This window comes from Tyto alba, unplaced genomic scaffold (assembly GCF_018691265.1).
Source record: "Tyto alba isolate M040663 unplaced genomic scaffold, T.alba_DEE_v4.0 Super-Scaffold_11, whole genome shotgun sequence".
Taxonomy (NCBI): domain Eukaryota; kingdom Metazoa; phylum Chordata; class Aves; order Strigiformes; family Tytonidae; genus Tyto; species Tyto alba.
In genome coordinates, this window is record NW_024881273.1 from 13259616 (window position 1) to 13277254 (window position 17639).

A 17639-nucleotide genomic window follows, 5' to 3' on the forward strand; every position below is an offset into this window, starting at 1 on the left:
TGTGGCATATTGAGGCACGGACTCAGATCGTGGGTGATGCTGAGACACTTTATTTCAGCACCCAGGCTGCTTCTATACCTTTTGTAAGTTACAGTACTTTTCCATCAAGTTACAGTATTTTCCTATCAGCTTAACAACACCAGGTGTTACATGCTAATTATGCAGTCCTGGCACTCTTCTTGCTTTCTTCGTTCCCAGCAGCAGCTGAAAACATCAGTGTGGTTATCAGCATTTTTCTCATAACAAAGCACTCTCCTAACTTTCAAAGAGAAACATTAACGGTACATGCGATACAAGGTCTGTGAGAGTATGGAGCACTTGGGCTAACTTGGAGTTAGAGGAATATCTAGTGCTTGGGGCATGTTTTAATAATTTAGGAACCATGTGACGTTTACTACATTAAGGTAAAATTTAAGATTGATTGTCCTTCACAGTAAATAGCAGCCTAAAGTTTGCCTCAGTAACTGTTCGGCTTACACTTACTGTATCATCAGTACATCAGTACATGTATTTTAGAAATACTCTCACAGTGTTAAGTCATGAGCATGTAGCTATTCTACTACAGGATTTAAGTACTATAACAGATTTTACCTAGTATGAGATCCAGGAGAAAATTACTATTTGCCTTCCCAGATGCGATTTATAACTTTCCCTTGATTTATCTGTAAGACCCATCTTGTATTTTTCCCTTAGTGCCACTTGGCTAATTGAAGAGGTGTTTCCCTCTCTAATATTATATGCTGGTGTTGGCTGGGGTGGAGTTAATTTTCTTCACAGTGGCTGGTGTGGGGCTGTGGTTTGGATTTGTGTTGGGAACAGTGCTGATAACTCAGGGATGTTTTAATTCCTGCTGACCAGGGCTCTCACAGAGCCAAGGCCTGTTCTGCTCCTCACCCCACCCCGGCAGCACAGGACTGGGGGGGCACAGCAGGGACAGTGACCCCAACTGACCCCAGGGACATCCCATAGTGCACAATGTCATGCTCAGTGTGTAAACTAGGAGGAAAGTTGGGCAGGGGCTGCTGCTCGGGGACTGCCTGGGCATCAGTTGGTTGGTGGTGACCAGTTGTTTTTCATTTACATCTTTTGTCTTTTTTGGGGTTTATTTCTCTCTTTTTTCTTTTTTTCTTTTTTTTTTTTTTTTGTTATTTTCCTTTTCATTACAATTTTTACTACTACTTTTATTATTATTGTTATTATTGTATTTCAATTATTAAACTGTTATCTCAACCCACAGATTTTCTCACTTCTATGCTTCCAATTCTCTTCCCCCCCATCCTGCAGGGTGGAGGTGGAGGGAGGAATGAGCAAACAACTGTGTAGTACTTAGTCGTCGGCTGGGGTTAAACCACGACATATTGCTAATCTCTTTGGAGATGAAAAGGAGACTGAATAATATCACTTGATTATTTTTGGCCATTGCAATTTTGGCAGGATTTTACTGCAGAAAGAAACCACCCCCATTTCTTCACAGTTGTATTTATTAACTTGAGAAGGAGAGCAAGAACGGTATGGTCACATCTCCTGCAAATCTGGCACACTCAACAGACAAAAATGTTATATTGATGCAGCCTGAAGTAATATCATAATTTGGTTTGTCTCTGAAAATACCTTAACAACACTCATTGCTGTCTGTGGTCATTTAGACTTGCAGTATTACAATTAATATGATGCAATTTGAGTAGTATCGGTGAGACTTCAGTACCAGATTCATGAACCAGTAAAATAAATAAACTCTATGTTATAAAAAGTCATTAAGACACTATATTTCCTTAAGTAGATAAGGCTAAATTTGCATGAGCTTGCATAGCCATTTTTCACCTCTACCGAGTGAGGATAAAACATTAACCTATCAGGCCTTATATGTGAACTTTCGGTTTTACTTGATGAAAATGACCGAAATACTTTTGCAGTTTAATAGGACGAGTGCATGAGGCTAATGCTAAGCGGGTGAGTAAGACTATGGGGAGGGGAGGGCGGCCATGGGTTTGGTCTGCAAAGTCTGCTTAAAGAGCGAGCAAGTGGCTAGACAGAGTAGGAGGTGCTGGAGTAGTACATACCGTGCTCACAACAGCATCACTTGGGCTAGTAACTTGGAGTAGGTTTTTTACCTTTATTGTGAAATTGCTTGAGGGCTGTGCATGATTGCATGTGTACACTGCTCTGCTGCCTGTGAATGCTATATAAAAGTTGGGGTATAATACTGCCTGTTCTTGCTATTAGCTACTTTTAAAGTTTTTAGTGTTCTGTAAGCAAGACCTGAAAAGAGAGATCAGGAGGAAGCACTTTGTCAGAGGAGGCTCCTCAGAAGTTTAGTGCAGTATGCAGGAGTACCGTGTTGTTGCTGGTATGATTAAAGAACTCAAAGCTTACAGAAAAAAAAAGAAAGCCGCTTTCCCAGTTTAAAAACATCAAAAATGGAAAGAACAAAAGAAGATTAGGAAATAAATCTGGAAGGCTGTAATAAACAGATCAAAAAAGCATAAACTTTTAGTGAACAGAAACTTACCAAGGAAATAAACAGAAACAATAAGATTATATTAAGTGATCTGTGTGAAAACAGAGTGGCCAGCAGTGTGTGTGTGTGTGTGTGTGTGTGTGTGTATGTGGCAGGGGGTTAAGTGAAGTGGATAATGGAGAGAGAGAGAAATTAAAAATTAAAATCAACTTCTCTGTGTAACTCTTGTTGTCTTTAATCTTTAACACCCAGCTTTTCAGCAATGTATGAGAAGCCACTGGATACTTTTAAAGTATCCCATATTATCTCCCTATTAGAAAAAAGGATAAAACTGTAATATAAATCCACAAAAATAAATTAAAAAAAATAAAAAAGGGCAGATACTACCTTACACAGTCGTTCTAGTGATCACCATTGGACAACACTGCAAAATACAGTGCCATATGTGATTTTAAATTCTCCTTCTTGTGTTGTTCTAGCTCAAAAATAAGTCAGATAAATGTTAATGAAGGGCATGTTCTGTGCTAGAAATAAATTATTCTCCTAAATTAGGAATCTTATAACAAGAGAGAATTAATAGAAGCATGCCTTTGTTTATCTTAATACAAGATTGGTACAGGGCTTCTGCATATGGCAGAGCGCTCAGACTTGAATAGGTATAAATGAGTAAGTATAATTTAATGATTTCTTTCTCCTCAGACTAGGTCTGCTATGGATTCATTATTTGACATTTATTAATGGTGTGAGGTGGATCAAAAGGTTGAATTTTAGCAGCACTTAATGATTGACCAATTTAAAGATCAACAGCGTGTTGTGGTTTGAGCTCAGAGGGCAACTGAGCACCACACAGCCTCTCACTCCCCCCCTCCCCCCTAGTGCTGAGAAGGAGAAAATAAATACAGGCTTAGGATTCGAGATGGGACAGGGAGGGATAGATCTGAGAAGTCTGACTTTGCCCTGGACTTTTGTTGGCTTTGTCAGCAGATGGTCTTCAAACCTCGAGGCATCTGTGCCTGGGAAGTGTTCTAGTTCAAGGGACATGCTGGTCACAGGCCGCTGCCATTTAGAAGAGCTCAAAGGGTCTCACCTAGGGTTGCTATTTATAGGGTCCGAGATAATTGACTTTCATCAGGTAGTTTTCCATTTCAGTCCAACTCAGATGACAAACTACTCTGGTACTTTCCACTAGTTGCACAGGCCCAGAACTTTCTAGATCTTGAAGTTCTGGTATCACCCCCTTTGGGCCACGATGAAGGTGCAGAGGTACGGGGGTGGCAGGAGGTGACTGATTATCATTCCCATTCCCAAGTGGCAGGGGAAGCAGGAGCCGGGTGTGTCAAGGGGATGCCTTAATGCTCTGGTCTGCTGCCTTTCCCAAACCATCTTGGGTTGGTGTGTGGCCCGGGGCGGGGGAATCGCACCAAGCACCGAGTGGCCCAAGAGCCAGGGGGAGCTGCACTACCACAAGGCCCAGAGGGACGGGAGAGTATCTTGAAACCCTGGTGACTGCTTGCCTCTTCAGGAAGCTCACTAAGCCCTGTGCTTTAATTGAGCTGTAACGTGGCAGTGCCTAAAAAAAGCTCAGCTTGTGTGCCAGGGCACAGAGACAAATACTAAAGAGATGCACACTTTGCTTTGCAGCTCAAGCTTTGTTTTTTTCTACTTTGAGTACTTTGTCCTCACGATGAGTCTAAATAGTACAGACAGAGATCTTGTTGTCCTTGTAACTACCATCTCACACAGTTTCCTTCTGACTCATATCATCTTCTTCAAGAGGGTGGGGAAAAAATGGGGCAGTAACTAGAGAAATGGTGCTGGTAAGTGTCTGTGTAGAAATTCTGTGGACAGAATGCTCTCACGCTCTCACTTGCTCTGTGCAGTAGAGGTAGCCCAGCACATGATAGTCTTTTTTTCAGGTGGGTTCAACCAGGAGCCTTAGGTTTGCTGTGCGTATCCTGGATCTGTTCTCTAATCATTAATGAGTAGTGAGTTAAAGCACAAGAAGTGTGAAATTATGCAGGGTTCTACCTACTGCTGTGTGTCTCGCTGTTGTAGGGTCAGAGTTTGGTGAAATAGTCATCATCAGTTTTCTTAGAGCTGGCAGAAAGGAAAATGGTGCAAAAGCTAGTTTTTCACCAAAGACATATTTCCTGTAGAAGGGCAGGTGGATAGTCATCACCAAGATAACTCTCATTCTTTTTCCTCAGTTGTCTTAACCACATTGGAGATGGGCTTCTTCACTGTGACAGATTCCTGTACTTTTCCTGTCAATAGAGTTGCCTTTCCTTGTAGGAACTATGATGATAACAATCATATCCCAGTTTTTCTTTTCCTCCTCACTTTACACCTTTTTGCCAAGACATTTTTTTAAAAAAATATTTACCCATGCAACATGCTCTCTTCCCCTTCCAGCTTGACGCCAGCAATACTTTGGCTAAAACCATCATTTAGCCCACGTTGACTGCTGCTGAAGCTACAGCTAGAATTAGGTCTTTCACAGATTTCTTTAGTAGCTCTTATTGAATGTTGGGGACAGTAACAGAGTGAAATTTTACAACTTAGATGAGCTCCTTCAGTCCATATTACATCTTTGTCCTTATGAAATAGCTGTTAGAGCTGGTATGTTGCCATCTTTTGAACTGAACTTCCAAGTGATTAGACATCTCTGCACTAGTGGTGTCCCCAAAAGCACACAAGGAGCTTCATTCCTTTTAGCAAATTATAGGAAAGCCAGCTCTCATTGATCATCAATTACACTAGCCTCTTTGAAGTGCAATTATATGACATTTCTGACTCATTATCAGGTAGATGTAGTGCAGATCACACATAAAAAAGAGGAAGGAGAGAAAGTGCTTAATACAGAGTGGTGATAGCACAAGATCATCTTAAATTTTCACCTCTTAGGCTATTGTCTGAGGCTCTAATGTAGCTGGTTTTCCCCTTGAAGACTAGGAATGTCTTTCTTATCTGCAGTCCCACGTTCACTGATTTGAATGGTGTCCAGATTAACAACCTTCTGATCCTATTGACTCCAGTCCTCCCCCAACAGAACTTTACGCATCCACTTTTTAGAAGGATCAAAATGTGGCTTTTCTTACTTTATAGACACCAGGTAACTTTTCTCTTAAGAATGTTGCACCGTCTTACACAGTCAGCAAGTTCCACTCCTAACCTAATTAATCTACAGCCATTCTTGTACTCGTGTTTGCTCAGGAAATCCACCAGGCTTTTCTGCCTCACTCATCCAGTTTTCCAATGTAAGGAATGTCCTTTGTCATGGCCCTTTTCTGATGTTTTATACCTGTAAGGTATATTATTTTATTTCTATTCAAATTAATGTTTCTTAATTTATTGACTAGCAATTGTCTGTATAGATTTTACCAGATTAGTCATCCGGATTACAATTGAGATTACTAATCTTAATAAAGACCAAATCAATGTCAAGAAAGTGGCAAACTGCTCCAAGTGATTTAGCAGACTATTTAAAATCAGTTGCTGGCCCAAGTTCTGGTAGTCTAGTATCCAAATAATAAAGCAGAGCAAAAAATGGTATATTTGGTGATGGATATAACTGAGGTTATAGGAGTCTAAAACTGTCTCTGGAAAAAGTTGTCTTGTACTTTGTGAGCCTTAAACCAGTCCAACATAGCTGTTTGTGAGAGCATACAGCTTTTACAGACGAATATTATTTTCTATACCATTCTAAACAGGTGCAACACAGTATTTACTTTCATGATAACAGCAAGACTCCTTGCTTCGGTGCTGATGATTGAAAGATTAAACTGGACAGTAGTGGCATTACTAGGACTGCTAAGCAGAGTTTCTCTAATACAGTCCCTTGCTGGTATAGCCATTAATTGAGGAATGGTAGAGAAGTAAGAGATTTTACAACCACAGCAGGAAATCTCCTTTTTTCACTGAGATTATAATGTTGGTACCAAATTATTCTCTTTTACTTTGACACAGGGCAGTCTAAGGGAAGATTTTGCCATGCTCTTACATAAGCAAACAGGCAGAAAATACAGAGGAAACGACCCACAGAAAAAGTATTTTCTCTTCAGGCAGTGTCTATGTCATTGCATAATTAGCTAGATTACTCTCCCAGGTTAGTTTTATTTTTCTTCCAGGAAGATAAATTGACTACTTGTGCCACGAGGAGCCCCCTCATAACTCACATTAGCCTAGAAAGGCTTTAATTTACCTTCTGGCTCACTTAATGTTCTCTGTCCCATTCCTTTCCCACGTTACGGCCCAGCCGTTAGTTTCCACATCCCTCCTTAGGCCAGCATCTTCACCCATACCCCTTGCCCTCTGCTTATTTTCTGTGACAGTATGTTCTGCAAAAGCTCAGCAAACCTCCTTCAGGAGCCAGGCAGCCAAGAGATCTACCGAGTGCAGCACATGACTGATTTCCCACATTTGGAAGTCTCTGGGCTGATCTATCAGAGTCAAGAACTACAGTAAGATTAAGAGCTTTGTGCAAAAACCTGAGCGGGGATTACCCTAGCTCTACGGTGCTCATTAAATATTATAGGAAACAAATGTTGTTTAAATTATTTCACAGAGAGTAACAAAGGAGAGAGTTGTAATATTCTCGTGGATTTTCAAACCATTTTGCCTTCCATTAATCCTTCTGTCTTCTTTTTTGCTTTTGTTAGTATTAACATTTAATTCAAACCAACCTGATAACTCCTCTTTTACATTCTTTTTCTCAGCAGTTTCTAAGTACCTGATTATTTAGAAATTAAATGTTTACTCTTTGGGGGAGGTTACAAACATTGGAACAGTTTCCAAAATTGATTACTCTTTTTCTTCCTTAACATGACTTAAAACATTGAAGACCATGGCCTTCAGCTGTCAAGTTATCTATTTTCTACCTTCAAAATAACATCTAGGATATTGACTTTTTCATTCAAGTTTGAGAAGCCAGCAATTAAAACATACTTCTTTGGATAATAGAGTAAATAATTGAGACAGGAACTGAGTTACTCAGTGATCAGCCAGCATAAAAACTGGATTTACAAATTGCCAGTTCTAGAATGGGAAGAGATGTGATATTTACCATTTTCCTAATTGCTGTCTTTTAGTGTTTCGCCACATTCACTCGCAACACAGCATGCTTCAGTTTGTTACTGAAGGAAGCGTAATGACAAACTAGTTGTTATTAGATTCTTCCTGATGATACTCTGTTGAAATCAGTATAGTAGCAACAGGGACAAATATGGCTCAGTGGGAGGGAGAAGGAAAATTGCTTTTACCAAGAACATGTCTGTGCTAATAGAAAATTCTGAACTCAGGAAAAGTGTCTCTCTTCCTCTCTTTTTGTCAAGTTAAAAATTGTTCTCCTCCTCATTTGTGATGTTTCAGTTAAATTGTGCACACATTAACATGAATTTTTCTCCATTTATTTATTCAAAACAGGCCTCAACCCACTGTTTAATATATTCAGTAGCATTCTTTTTTTGTGTTGCACCTTGAGATCTTGCTGGGCTTTTCTGAGCAAGACATTTTACAGCACATAACAAAAAGACAATCCCTGCCACAGCCAGACTTTTTGTATCATTTAAATTGACCAGAATTTTTAATGTAGTTTCTTTGTGTGTCTGATGTTTTTGCCTGTAAGCAGTTAATGGCTTTGCATGAGTGTTACAGCATTGTCTCTGGACTCTGGCTCAGACTGAGGTCCTGCTGAGCAAAGCAGTGCCAGCACTAGAAAAGGCAAGTGGTTTGCAGGGACGGCTGCTGTACAGCAAGCATCTCTGCTCTGCCTTGACAGCTGCATCAGGGTAGAACTCAAAGCGGGGAGGTCTGCAGATGAAAAGTGGAACCGCTGAACTACACCCCTTTTCCACTTTTTTTTTTTTTTTTTTCTGCTGACAAACCAGATACCGGATTTCCAGCATGATGTATTAACTGTCTTTTTTGCTGTGGCATCTCTTGTGCAAGACAATATTACCTTAGTCATTTTGGGATTTAAATGGCATGCTTTGTCATCATGGAGATTGCATGCCTATGTGGGATTTCCTGTGGTTCCTCCTTTTTAATTCATCTTCTCAGACGTCTCAGAAAAGGCTATTGCTCTCTTAGTCTCACTCAGTAGTTGTTACATTTCACTTCTGTTAAGGGCTAAAGGTTCCAAAACCTTGAACCCGGGACCAGACCTTAGAAATTTTATATTAAATACTTTTTCATACACCTCACCACTGCATAGTGATGCCAGAAGAACCTCTTTCACTTTTTAAACATGGTGACTGTTGGTTTTATCCAGAAAATTAAAAGTACAGTTGACATGATATGTTCCAGCCTTGTATATGCATATCCAGTGTATGACAGAGATTAAGAGTGGAACATAGGTCGTGATCATCAGCAAGAGACTTGAGAGGCAGGCCTGTGCAAACCTCATGGAGCTCAACAAGGCCAAGGGCAAGGTCCTGCCCGTGGGTCGGGGCAATCCCCAGCACAAATCCAGGCTGGGCGAGGAGTGGCTGGAGAGCAGCCCCAAGGAGAGGGACTGGGGGGGGATTACGGGATGGAAAACTGCCCATGAGCCAGCACCGTGGGCTTGCAGCCCAGAACCCACCCGTGCCCTGGGCTGCAGCCAGAGCAGGGGGGGCAGCAGGGCCAGGGAGGGGATTCTCCCCCTCTGCTCCGCTCTGGGGAGCCCCCCCTGCAGTGCTGGGGCCAGCTCGGGGGCCCCCAACAGCAGAAGGACCCGGAGCTGCTCGAGCGGGGCCAGAGGAGGCCACGGAGATGCTGGGGGGGCTGGAGCAGCTCCCCTGGGGGCCCAGGCTGAGAGAGTTGGGGGGGTTCAGCCTGGAGAAGAGAAGGCTCCGGGGAGCCCTTCGAGTGGCCTCCCAGGGCTTAAAGGGGGAGCAGGAGAGGTGGGGGGGGACTCTGGATCAGGGGGTGGGGATAGGATGAGGGGTAATGGCTTTAAACTGAAAGAGGGGAGATTTAGATTAGATATAGGGAAGAAATTCTTTACTATGAGGGTGGTGAGGCGCTGGCCCAGGGTGCCCAGAGCAGCTGTGGCTGCCCCCTCCCTGGAAGGTCTCAAGGCCAGGTTGGACGGGGCTGGGAGCCCCCTGGGCTGGGGAAAGGGGGCCCTGCCCGGGGCAGGGGGGGGCACTGGGGGGGCTTTAAGGGCCCTTCTAACACAAACCATTCTGATTCTGTGATTCTATATTTTTTTAATGGATATAAAATTATTTTTCTAAATTAAGCACAGGTAGTCATTGTTGCTATTTCACATGCAGTATCAGTGTACAGTAAAGATGAGGATCTGAGTTAACCCAGCAGTCAGACAAAAAGAGGAGACTGGTGGCAGTGAGACAGATCCTACAGAAGGAAGCAACTGGTGTCATGTTCTACCCAATACAAGATCACTACAGACAAGTTCAAGAAAGTAGCTTCCCCTCTTCATGTAGAAAGGGGTTTACTACTGTTGTGCCTTCTGATGAGAGAGAAGGATGAGATAATAAACTCCAGTCATGTAGATCATAGGTTGACTAGGATCAGATAGAGAGGCTGTAGTGTAGCTAGGAGCAGGCATTGGTTTTCGTATTGACTGCTCAGATGAACAGCCCCAGCACCCCAGTTTCAGTAACCTGCACTGAGCAAATGATTTTACATCGATAACTCCAAGTAAAGCAGTTCATCTGAAGAAGTAGTACAGTGCAAAGGCTACAGAACCAGATCCAAGGTTAGGTGCATAAATTGCACCTTTTCAAGCAGATAATGTAATATATGTTTGATTTACCCTAATTGAGGGCTTTCCCTGTCAGGCATAATATTATCTGCCCTTGAGCGGGTTGTTACAGGAGTCCTGGATGGCTCTGCACCAAGGAGAGAGAGGTGGCACATCCACATGCCATCCCCACAGGGCTTGCAGGCGGGTGCAGAAGGAGCCACAGCTGGCTCGAGTGAGGGGTTTCAGGATTAATAATTCTGCAAGGCCTAAGGCAATACACCCAGGTGCTTTGAGCAACCAGCAAATGGTATTTTTTTTTATTCTCTTTGTCATTTTCTAGAAGAGAGAAATTTTTGCAAAGGGAATGAGAAAGACCACTCTGCAAGAATTTTTTTTTTTTTAATGTTGTGACATCATTTTAAAAACCAATGTGTTCTCACGGTTTGTTTTTTACAAAAAAAAAAAAAATAGCAAGTCACAGCAATTGGCAGATCCCTGCTGTCAGTATTTGGTGATGCCAGCACTAGCTGCAGCAGATGGAGAGATGCAAACATTCTGGAAACTTGGACAAACTGATTTTCTTGAGCTTCAGAAAACAGCGCTGTTAGATGCTTCTTCTTCCTCAAGTGCAAGCTTTCTTAATAAATAACACTTTCTGAGGAAATGAAGTTGGGATGTGTCGGTGCTTTTGGGACCAAACCAGCTTTCTATCCAGCAAGCTGCTCTTTCTGTTGATGGTGGCTATTTATGAAGCATATGCCAGGAACATTGCAAAGGCAGCAGCAAAAGCCAGTTTGCTTATAGTTAAAGGGAATGAGTGAGTTTGCTTATTCCTCTTGCTTTAGTAATTGTAATCATTGCAGAATCTTAAAAACATGGAGTCTGAGGATGGATAAGCATGAGGAATTGCAAACCTGAGGATGTACAAGCACAGTAGCTGGATGAGAGGCACCTACATCATCAAGAAATCGCTGATGGTCATGTTTTACCGCTTTAATACCACTGACATTTGCTGGTGAATTTAGGGGTGTCACAGAGATCTCACTGTACCAACAAATGTCAAGGATGTAACCACAGACCTCTGGTGTCTCAAATTGATACCACTTAAGAGTGAAAGGAATGTTGCTGAACTACCATATAAAAGACAGCCCGAGAAGTCTATAAAAACCATTTGCTCCTATGGTGTTTCTCTAGTACTGTCCTGACTTTCTAGGAAGTTGACTGCTGTTTCTATAAGATAGCAAGTATGGTGGGGGTATCAGAGAGGGCAAAATGAGGAGGTTATTGTTAATTTACCGAAAGCACCCAAAATTGACAATGTTTATAGACAATTCTGCTTGGAAACTCCTTCTCAGAGGTTGTAGCATTACTTTGTTTGCTCTGTAGACCCCCAAAGATCTAACCCTAAAACTCAGGTGATTTGGGGGTTGCTGAGGGTGATCTGTTGGGTTGGAATGGAACATGATATAGGACTAAGGGAACTTGACAGGCCAGACCACTGGTTACTGGATCTGCAACGTTACATGGAGAGTCCCATGTAACTTACATGGGTTACAACGTTACATGGGGTGGGAATCCAGGACCTTTTTTCTCATTTTCTGACCATGTAAAGACTTCATGAAGAAATCTGAAATAGGATCAGACTGATTAGTTGTTTCAGGTTTCATCGTGATGCTCAGTGCATACGTACCATGCGGCTTAGTTAAGAATACGGCTGTCTGTCTCTTTTCCCTATTTTTGAACTTGCCCAATAGAATATTTTTAAAGGGTAGTTTTTTACCAGTCTGATTTAGCACTGAGACCTTTTCTACATCAAGCGGTTTTTACCTGCAAGCAGGTATTTGCTCCATCTCCTGTTCCACCTCGCTCAGAGACAGATGGCTACCAACGTCCCCCTTCTCCCCTAGCGAAAGAAAAGCTCTTACACACACCAGCGTGCCCACTGGTGGTTTTGCCCCTTGGGGACTGAATGGTTCACAACAGCCCTTTGTATGGACGCGAAGCGAAGCAGTGACACACAACCCAGGCGGGCACAGAGCGGGCTCTGCACGGAGCCCCAGGGCCAGAGGCCCAGGGAGCGCTTGGTCCCGCTCGCATCGCCCGACCTCCGCATCTGCGCGGGCTGGATCTCACGTGGGGGCCCCCTCTCCCCACTCCTCGCAGGCCAAGGCAGCAGCCCCTGGCCCCACGCGGGGCTGGGTGGGTGCAAAGCAAGGCGGGGGGCTGCAGCCCCGAGCCGTCCTGTGCCCGAGGCCCGTGTTGGCTCTGGCTGCAGGTGCCGAGCTGCTGGCAGGCACGGGGGACGCATCTGGGCAGCCGCTTCCCATCGCCTCCAGGGCGAGGCAGGAGGCCAGACGGCAAGCACTGCACTCTTTCACTGACTGTCCACAGCACTGCCACTGCATTTTGCTTTTGCTGCAGAGAAACAGAAATAGAAGAGCTCAAGGCTCAGCTGGCACGGATGAAGGAAGACTGGGTTGAGGAAGAGTGTAAGCATGTGGAGCTGGAGCTGCACTTCTGGGAAGCGAGAAGGGAAAGTCAGGAACTCCAGCAGGCTGTTGAAAGCATGAGAAACAGCTTGGCTGAGAAAGAGAAAAAATTTCAGAAATACTTCATAGACATAAGCATTGAAAACAGGAAACTGGAAGCTTTGCTGCAGGGCATGGGGATGGCTCAGAAGAGCTCTGTGAGAGATGAGCAGTGCCTGGAGTCCACGTGGGACTCAGAGGGGAAGCCGTTAGCGTTGTGTGCCACGATGCCAGGCAGCCTCACCATGGAGGACCAAGCTCTGGAGGAGGTGGCAGGCAGTGGGCTGCTTCTTAATGAGGACACCGCTAACGGGACTGATTCATTTGAAGAGTATTTGACCGCCACAACTTCTGGGTCGAGCGATCCAGCTCCCTCCAGTTCCTCTGAGTATCAAGAGATGCTTGAAAATGTTCTGGATGAAAAATCCAACTTCTTCTCAGGAGGAGGAGAAAATCAGCAAGGTGATGGTGGAACAGGCCATCCCAACTGACCTGGTGCCATAAAGCCTAGATGTGGAGTAGCTCATTCAGAACATCTTCAGAGCTCGAGATGCCTGCCCTCTAATCCCACCTGCTTCACTGAAGGAATTGGGTGAAATTTCTCTCGGAAGCGTCCGTGATTCTGCTACCCTAGTGGACTTAACTTCGGAGTGATCCAAACTCTGCCGTCCTCTTGTCTCCTAGGGAGTCTCCATGCAGGAAGGTGGAGCACAGAGTTAATAAAAACTGTTTTGTGAAAGAACTTGATTTTGCAGAACCTCATCATGCTGAAGCTTTTGGCTATGTCAATACCCTCTCTCGGACAGCTTGAGTATTTCACTAGTCTTGTGCGTATACAGGGACTGTAACCGAAAATGTACATTGTTGGGAGCCTTGCAACATCTTACAATGATAAGTACAGACGTGGATACGCTCTGAATATTAAGACCTGCCTCATCCTTGTGATGCCAGGTTCTTAATTACTTGGGCTGGCCACAAAGATCCAGGACGGTTCCTTAAGCATTGTATTAAGGAAGGGAAGGGAAATCTAACAGACAAGTTGTCTCTGTCTCTCTCTCTTTCTCTCTTCTCCTTTCTTTAATGAATTGGAACTAGCTCCAAGTAAGCATGGGACTTGTCTGCCTAGTTAAGAAGTTGCCATTGAGTATTTGTATCTAACCACTTGCCATGTCTTTTGTATTAATAAATTGTTAAGTGGGTTGGCTGGTGGTGTTTCACCTCAGTTCAGTACAAGGGTATCTCAAACTTGGTCGTAGGTCCCAAGGGGAGGGAGGCTGTTTTGAACAGCTTCTTTTGGGCTGCAGCATTTCTAAATTGTCGTCACGGACAGGATGCCCTTGTGACACTGAACCAACCAGAAGGGATCAGGGCCCTTAGCATGGCCCCTTCTTTAAGGAAGTGCCTGACAGGAGAGAGGACAGTGGATCTTCTTGGAAAGATCCACACTGGGTCCGTAAATGCACACTAGGCCGAATACTTTAGAGTAACCCTTTCGTATTGTGTAACAGTTGTTGTTGGGATCGATTTGGGGATCCAACAATAGCAGAGAAGCCCCTCCTTGAGAAATCGAAGGGCTATAAATCCCTGTCCTCTCCTCTTGGCATGGCTTGGGCCCAAAAGAATTGGCAGGCATTGGTGGATAGGATCACGCTTTTGGCAAAGGAATGAAAACTGGGATTGGGGAAAGGAAAAGCAACCATCTGTGCTGTTCTAGGGGCTGCGTTAATTGCGCTGGAAAGGAAAAACAAGCAGAGAAAGAGACAATTGAGTGCTTGCAAGAGCAGATAAGAAACTTGCAAAGTCATCTCACTGCTGAACGTAACACTCCTCAGAGGCTTCATGCAATTTTGCCAAATTCACTAGACTGAGAGAAAATCTTACGGTATGAATCGCAAGAAAACAGGCAGGTGTTTGATGAGAGGTTAGATCCGGGCTCCGATCAGGATAGTGAACTGGGATTTTTGGGTTTGGCCAAAATACAGGGAAAATACTCTCAGGGCCCCTGACAAACTCAAACAGAGTAGGTCTGGAGAGTCTCCCTCACCAGGAGAGATCATATTCTGTCGAGTTAAGATGAAGCTAGAGGATACTGGGGACCTGGAGTTTTATTAACTACCAGTGATAACCATGAACCCTGGTCCTTGACCCAGAGGGTGGTTTATTGGGCAGGAGGATTAGACCCAATGGAAAGAGGGGACCCTTTTTGTATTAAAACACCCATGTCAGGTCACATTTTGGAAAACAGTGCAGAAAACTGCTTGCCTCCAATTAGTGCATGACCACTTGCTGTGCCCACGACAGCCCTCCCCCATGCAGTGTGTGGCAGACCTTGAGAGGTTTCGTTTCATCCTTTAATCAGCAGAGGACTTCCTAATGTTTTAATAGCCAATAGTAAACTCTGCACGACAGCCACAAACCAGCTGTGTCCTCAGGGACGTTGGTTTGCCAGAGGAGTCACTTCTGAAGACACTGAGGAGCCCCAAATGAGTCAAGCTTTGTATTTGTCTATGGGATCGCTAGCCGGGAGCGGGCAGGGTGTCAGTCGACAGGCGGTGAGCAATTGCATTGCACATTACCCATTTATACTGTCACCGTATTATTTTATTACTGTTATTAAACTGCCTTTATCTCAACCCTTGAGTCTTCCTTTGCCCCTCTGATTCCCTCCCCATTCCCAAGTGGCGGAGGGTGGGCAAGCAGCTGCATTGTGTTTGGCTGCCGACCAGGCTCAAACCATGACACCTAGCAAGCCAGATTGTTCAGCCGTACTGGCTATCTCTCAAATGCCTAGATTCAGATCAGGGAGAGAAGGGGCTGCTCCAGAAAAATCCCAACCCAGGCTGTAACACAGACACTGCCCAGATGCCCTCCAAACAGAGAGCATACAGCTCCTGGCTCTCAATGCCCTAAGGCACAGCTTAAGAGCAGTACTTGACCTAAGGTCACAAGTAGTGATACAGGGAAATAACTGCTTTGCAATTTCGGAAAAATTTTGTTTGCCTTGAATGTTATTTTGACGCCTTGAGTGTTCTTTTGAAACTTGTTTATTAGAGACTGGTGCCTAAGCTTATCAGGGACTGGTATTCGCTAAGGACTGTGTGTTAGACGCAGGGGGGGATAACAAGAATAACGGTGTCAGCTTGACCAAAAAACTGGTTAAAAGGCTGCTGAGATCACCAAGTACAAATAGAGCATGCGTGAATGGCTAAAGTTCATCTAAAGGACAAAAGAGGAAGAGGAAGATAAGACCCCTGAAGAAGTAAATGACCACCAGAGACAGATCTGAGTCTGTGCAAACTAAGCCCACCTTGCTCATATATACGTATGTTTGTGTTGCGTAATCCCATGAATATGTATATCTGCATTGCATAAATTTTTGGCAAAGTGTGCTGTTGGTGTGCAAGCTAGGAAGAGCGATCCCCCTTGCACCCAGCGCTGCAATAAACATACCTGCTTTATGACTCTTTGTGAGTTGTAGAGTTTGTTTCCGCGCTTCAATTTGGCGACCCCAGTGGGACCCTCTCTGCCCGGCCGCAGGACTGGCTGAGAGGGGGACGTCCTAGGCGCGCCCCGAGGCTTCTCAGAGGACCTCCCTCGCTCATTCGATCACTGCGGGGGCAGACAGGGACCCTCGGGGGACCAGGGATGTGGATTTAGGAGGGGATATCTGTAAGCCCTGAGGAGACGTCCTACGCGAGGTAAAGAGCATTGGTGCTCACCCCGGGGAGGCTGGGGTTTGAGTCCCCAAAAGGTGGTGGCAGGGTAAGTAGTACACCCTGACCAACGGTAGCTTGGGTTCTCCTGGCCACGGTGGCAGGAGCAGGGGGTTGCAACCATTGTTGTTGTAATCTGTTGTAAAAATCTGGTACCATACATCATGTGTTGAGGTTTATGTTGTGATCACTGGGGCCTCTTTGTGTGACTGTGTGACTGTTGTATGAACGAGACGCAGTCTGACTGCGAAGCAAGTGTGGAGTTCCGATCTGCAATTCCATGTTCTCTGCGAGGAGAGCGGCAGGAGATGAACGAAGCGCATGTTTTTAATGGGGAAGAGAAGTCTCGGTAAAGTTTGGAAATGATTTTTAGTGTAATAAATGTCAAGGGAATTGGTCTGACTGGGACAGAATTGAGCACTCAGGTCAGCTTAAAAGAGCGTATTGTGGGAACCTGGGAAACATACTAATGTTGGTTTTGAGGAGAGAGGGAAAGTGGGATGAAGTCTCATACACGGACATGTTCTTTACCCTCCAAAATCTCCCCGAGTACCAAACAGCCTGTGGACTGATGAGCCCACAGGATCCAATGGTTTTGGCTTTAGAGAAAGAAAATATGAAGGAAGGAAAAGGAAAGTTCAAGAGGTGTTGTTCAGCATGCAGTGTAAGTGAGAGATGTACAAGATTGGGGAAAATAAGGGATCCTGAAACAGGAGACCTGCTGGAACATTACAAACCTCTGGTAAAAATACAACAAGAGAAAAGTGAGGACTGATAGGGGAACCCTTCGGTAGTCCAGTCTCCTCTCACACCCAGAGTAAAAAAGAAAAAGTAGTGGTACAAGCACCTCTGAGGGAAGCAGTGGGACAAAGCAGAGAGCCTGTCTTAATAAAGGTTCCCTTCTCCTCATTTGATCTTGAAACATGGAAAAATGGGGCAAAAAACTATCGAAGTGATTCTGTGGGGGTGACTAAACATTTCCAGTTTCTGATAAAACAGCATAATCGTGACTGGGATGATATTCAATTGTTATTAGACCATATGACAGAAATGGAGAAACAGCTGATACTGAAAACAGTCCAAGATCTGGCTAGTGACTTTCTTAAGGATACAGGGGAGGATATAAAAGAATATTTCCCCTTACAAGACCCACGTTGGAACCCTAACAGAGGGGCACACGTAAGATTGCTGAATACATACAGAGATTGGGTTGGAAGAGGAATGGAGCGGGCTACCCTGAAAACAATTAA

The 17639-nt window shown here is 44.3% G+C and overlaps 1 pseudogene; it reads left to right on the plus strand.

Moving 5' to 3' along the window:
• Positions 1 to 1900: 1900 nt before the first annotated feature.
• On the plus strand, positions 1901 to 13777 carry LOC122152759 (annotated as a pseudogene).
• Positions 13778 to 17639: the final 3862 nt, after the last annotated feature.